Below are 5,592 nucleotides of genomic sequence, written 5' to 3' on the forward strand. Positions count from 1 at the left end.
CTACGGCCTGGAGTGACAATCTTAACATCTAGTGCCTAAAAAAGCATTTATCACTCGGTTGTATAAATAACTATTGTTTGATCACTGATTAAAAGCAGAAAACAACTTACGTATCCTCTAAGCTTATCATGGCACGATTTTTCACGGTCCAGTATAATGATAACTTATACAATGTCGCTTAGTTTTACTTAAAAGACGTACTTAATTAGCTATTATCATTTGATGTAGTGCAGTTGCCATATGACTGAAGATAATGAAAAACGAACAAGATGCAACTCATGGCCGTTCAAAGAGTTGTGTCGTCATCAGATACGACTTTCTTATCTTCAATTTTAGTGCAACAAAGGTAAGTATCTTCGAGAAATTGATAGTTCGCAACGATTGCTTTACATTTCAAAAAATTATATTTCGCTGGCCACAATAACAGTAAAAATACCCAGATTTTCGATATAAATAGCTGTTAAATGCTATGAAGAAAGTACTGGATCAACGCACTGTCAAGCACCGAAGCTGACTTTGACATCACTCAATTAGAAGGCTAAACACACACCTGTTGACTACTTTAAAAAAAAAATTTGATAACCATTGTATGAAAAATAATAGCCACCTTTGATCGGTTCAGTCCTCTATTTGAGTGACGTCAAAGTCAGCTTCGGTGCTAGACAGTGCGTTGACTGGATATTAACCAGTGGATACAAGCCTTCTTGTACTCAAAACCTTCTTCGTGATTCCAAAACATCTTTCAATGTTTTTCATACTTTATAAAAACTGTATCTCAACATAAAACTGTAAGTTGGCGGATCTAGAAATGGAATTTCGCGTAGGGTCTCAAAAACCACGAACCGATTATCAAAACTTTTTATCATTTTGAGATTTTTTTTAATAGCACTCTTATTTTTATTCATTTTTATAAACCTAAATTAGTATCATAATATGAAACAAATTCCACCCATGGCTTCTATTCTTAACAAAAGTTACCCTAATCTATTTATCCAGAACCATGGAAACTGGCCTGATTCAGGAGGAACAGGAGTAAGATAACTTAAACTAATCTCACACAAATACAAAAGAAAAATTACAGAATATAATAGAGTTCATCTAACTTCGGCAAATCCCCTTCGAACGTTCCCATTATACAAGCGGCGTTAGAACGTTGAAGTGCAATAGAGATTCTTTGCTTCAAATACATCTTCGATTTTTTTTCGTTTGTTACACTTGCTAATAACTTTCCCAAGATGTCAATGAATTGAATTTCTTCAGATTGAATTTACTGCTGTTTGGTTCGTTTTTCCGTAAATTCTTCTAGTAACCACAGCTCAGCGACATATTGATTTTTTTTTTTATTTTTTGTTTAATTTAAAGTATATCTTCAATGTCTTTTAAGGGAAACTATCAAAAACGCGTCTACTAAATCTGGTAAACAGGGAAAGTGTTCTCAATAATTAAGACATTGCATGAATTGCATATACTAACTATACATCGTGAGAGAAAACAAAATAGAGAGTTCTGACTACTAAGACAATTCTAAGTAATTCAGAAAAATGCCATTGGACCTAACAATATGCAAACGCAAAGCCCATTAAATCGAAAAAATTTGAATTGCTTAAACGGTTGCCTGAAATGTTACTAAAATATACTATTTGTCCGAGTCAACTATACGTTGTATACGTTCTCGATGGCACAGTTCATGTTTTCGAGAACAAAAATAGCACAAAAAAAAATAAAATAAAATTTCGTTCGTTTTAGAGTCGACCGAACTTACAGACTGTATTCATTAAACATTACAGTTGAAATGATCACAGCTTGCAATCTTTACCTGTTGTACTACATTGGGCCGTTGCGGGTTCAATTAATTGAAACAAAATACGCTTGCTTCAATATGACGTTGATATATAGTGATTATGTTATAGTCTTATCTGTGAGCTCGACTTGGAACAATGATGGTGTGTGTATATGACACGGTTGTTAGCCGACATTATTGGAAATATGTTGTATAATATTTCTGCCACCATAAAGGATATCTGTCAGGTTAAAACTATGAACTTCACATTAAAATTTTAGGCCGAACTCTAATTTCGAATGTTTTGAGTTTTAGTCTCATATAATTACCCTTAATGGTAAGAAAAGGCACCGACACCAACTAAAGCTTTCAACTGCAGTTTAACGCCTGCCCTGCTATAAATTCTTTGAAAATGTCTGTACAGAGATATCGAATGTAGGTGGTATACCATGGTCTTACGAAAAATGGCAATAATTCAATTTACCTATATTTCATCGAGTTACTACCTACGAATTTCACGAAAATAACTCTTCCCGTTTGAAAAAGCTTAAGAGTATTTTTTTACGTTTCCAGTACCGTCATCTCTTGGTGTAGGTGAATAGATTCAATCTACCTCTGCCTTTGATTTTTTTTAGGTTCGGAACAGGTTGAATTGACCTGAAACCGGATGATCAGATTATTAATTGGAACTGAACTTGAATTCAAAATATTTACCTGACCCGAATTTATCTGAAACCTGAAAATCAGGTAAGATTTTAGGTATCTCCGGATTTGCTCAGGTAAGCATGAAATCTGACCCGATTTACCTGCATTTTTATTGATTTCAGATAAAACACAGGTCAGGTTAGAATCGGCTATCAAGGTCTCACACTTGATATTGCAGAAATGTTACACAAGGAATCAAATCCATGTTTAGTTATAAGCCTTAACATCTACTACTATCTTACTTCAGCCCGTTCATAAGAGTCCATGTATAAATTTGTGCTCGTAAAAAATATAAGCCTTTCAAATCGTGTGCCTGTGTTGTAGATGAAACATTTGATGAAAATTTCTTAGGCTCCATAATGAGCAGCTGACGTCAAGGAATAAAATGTCATGAAATGCGATCAAACATTAAAATATTTTATTAGTAACACGAAACGACGTTAAAATAACATTGTTTGTAGGTGCGACCTGTACTCGTTGTGGTGTTAACACCGCGCCGCTGTCGAACTTTGAAAACAGGAGGATGGTTGGAGGCACATTCTTTTTTTTTGCTGTCGTACAGCACAAATCTCCGGCAACGCAGCAATGAACTGACTTGTCTCGTGTATCGCAACAACAATCACCATTATCTGAAAGTGAATGGAAAAAGATTTTTTTTTATTTCTGTGTGGTTGCATTATGATGTTTGTTATGATTTTTAAAAAATGTATAGTTAGAGGGACGCTTCTCAAATTTTTGACCAAAAAAGTGAAACAGTAGTCATTTTCACTCAAGCTTCTTTTACGTGTTCTTTTTTGAGTGATAAATTTCTTTTAGTTATTGACGGTGTTCTAGCTACCAGACTCTGCCGTAGCAGTAGGAAGCAAAAATTCAGTTCCAGAGCTAGACTTGAAGAGAGATTCACCATTCTAATTTTTTTTAAATTAGTTTTGGTAATAAATAGAACATCAGCTGTAACCGCTGCAAAACTGAATGAACATTTTCTTTTTCATACTGCAAATATTGAAAATATTTGGCTATCATGAGCAGATAAAACTGCTGAAATTTAAGAGGCTTTGGGATTCTACAGTTCATTCCTAGACTCATAAAATTCACTCTATTGAAAATGGATCCGACTTCGGCAGACTGTTTTTCAAAAGTATTATCAATTAATAGCGCCGCTGGCAAAATTTTGAAGAAAAGAATCTGACCTAACTGACCTTGAAAATAAATGTTTTTCAGAAAAGAAAGTGAGTTTTTAGTTGAAATGATTGGTTTTAGGTGCAAAAACTTGCTCACTTTTTCAGATTAAATAGTTGGAAAAAGTGAGAAAAGTTAGTGAAATTTCAGGATAAATTTGCTTCAGAAAACCACTAATCCACACATTTAATCAAAACTGTTAATACGTCTTTATACGGTTTTACCACTACCACGCGCGTGCGTGTAGTAGCTTCATCCGTAGAAACAAGAATAAACAGCTTTGATTGTATATGTGACTCAGCTGAAAAACACTTGATGCAAATTTATGCTGAAATTTCACTGCCGCTGACGTATTTAGAATGCTTATTACCCTTTTCCGAACAGTCAATGCAGCAGCCTAGCAGAAGGACCACTATTACCATTAGGAGTGGAACGTTTCTGAACATTCTCGACTAATGAGCACTCTCGATTATACTCAAACACTAAAAGTTAGAATCCGAAATAGATATCCTAGGAAAATGAAAAAAGACAAATTAGAATAGTGGTCAATCATTGTTCCATCTATATAACATTATAACACGTGTTCGCTCGAATATTTGATAAAAATCAGACATTTAATTAGCAAAGTTAATATTTAGGCGATGATGTCGTCCTCAAAAATAAACTATGAATTTTGATATTTAAATTTATTAAAAAAGTGAAAAAAGGCTGAGTTTATTGTAAAATAATAAAAATTAAATTTACAGTTTTCAATAGTTTGAAGAAAAAAACCTCCGACATTTCTCTTACCACTTGTAATCACATAGAACGTATATGTAGTGTCGTCAACTCTATTGCTCCATCGAAACTGATTTTTTAAATCGAAGCGAGTGAATGTTTCACCTCCTAAACTCAAATCACGTGACCAATAAAAAAATCGATCTGTGATTCTATTGAAAAGTGCACGAACACATATATTTCAGAAAAATTTGAACATCATCAACGCACCATGCACTTGCGCATCCAGATTTCATGTACCTGGTTTTACTGTTAATGACACTATACTTTCGTATAAAAATCGATCTACGATGTGCTACAATTTTTGTTTCAAATCAGTGGTGCAGGCCGATATATGTAATTCCGTTCGATTTAAATCAATGAAAGTATAAACCAGGTATGGTCTGTTCATACAAACCGGAGGACATAGCGACTTCATACAAACAAATTCACCTCTCATGAGAGGTGAGTTTTTTTTATATGAAATCGCTATGTCCTCCGCTCCATACAAAGTTTGACATTCGACCATACCTTGTGTTGACGTTCATTGATTTAAACTACATACAGTGAATAACTTTTTTCGGTGTGTCGATGTAGTAACAGCTAGTTTTGTATCAGCTTGTGAACATTGTAAATATTAGTTACTTTGTATTATGCAACGGCGCGGCGCTGTGAAAAGTGAACTTTCTCATACCTCATTTGGGTGACGTATGAAGGGTCTTCACTTTTCGCTTTGCTCTTTTGATAAAATCACATTTAACGACGAAAACAACCTATTTTTGCAACTTGTTGCATAAATTACTATTATCTTGCTGTTCTCTTTATATGCGTTCGTGTGACGGGTAACAAACGATAAATGCAGATCGTACTAACAATGAAATAGACACCAAGCTGATGCAAAACCAGCTGTTGCTAGATCGGCACACCGAAATTATTCTGTATTAAGATGTTTACTTTGCCTCATCTTGTTTAATTTTTATTGTTTGCGAAAAAACTGAGTTCGGTTTCTGTTTAGGTACTGACCTAATATTACCTTACTTGGGACTTAAGTCCAGAAGGGAACCAATAAAATCACCTCTATCACCTGTAGTTCTCGAGTTCTTGCACACCGAAGATGGTAATTTATATCTATCAGCAGCATTTTGCAATAACCCTGTTTAAAGACATTTTTT

General features: G+C 34.4%; 1 long non-coding RNA gene across 1 annotated transcript; it reads right to left on the minus strand.

Annotated features, from left to right (window-relative positions):
* Nucleotides 1–2,881: 2,881 nt before the first annotated feature.
* On the minus strand, nucleotides 2,882–4,612 carry LOC119070522. Its single transcript, XR_005086528.1, has 3 exons — nucleotides 4,454–4,612; nucleotides 4,035–4,174; nucleotides 2,882–3,114 (listed from the first exon to the last, which is right to left on the minus strand). It is a non-coding gene; the product is annotated as an uncharacterized LOC119070522 (long non-coding RNA).
* Nucleotides 4,613–5,592: the final 980 nt, after the last annotated feature.

The sequence above is a fragment of the Bradysia coprophila genome (assembly GCF_014529535.1).
Source record: "Bradysia coprophila strain Holo2 chromosome X unlocalized genomic scaffold, BU_Bcop_v1 contig_98, whole genome shotgun sequence".
NCBI classification, from domain to species: Eukaryota; Metazoa; Arthropoda; class Insecta; order Diptera; family Sciaridae; genus Bradysia; species Bradysia coprophila.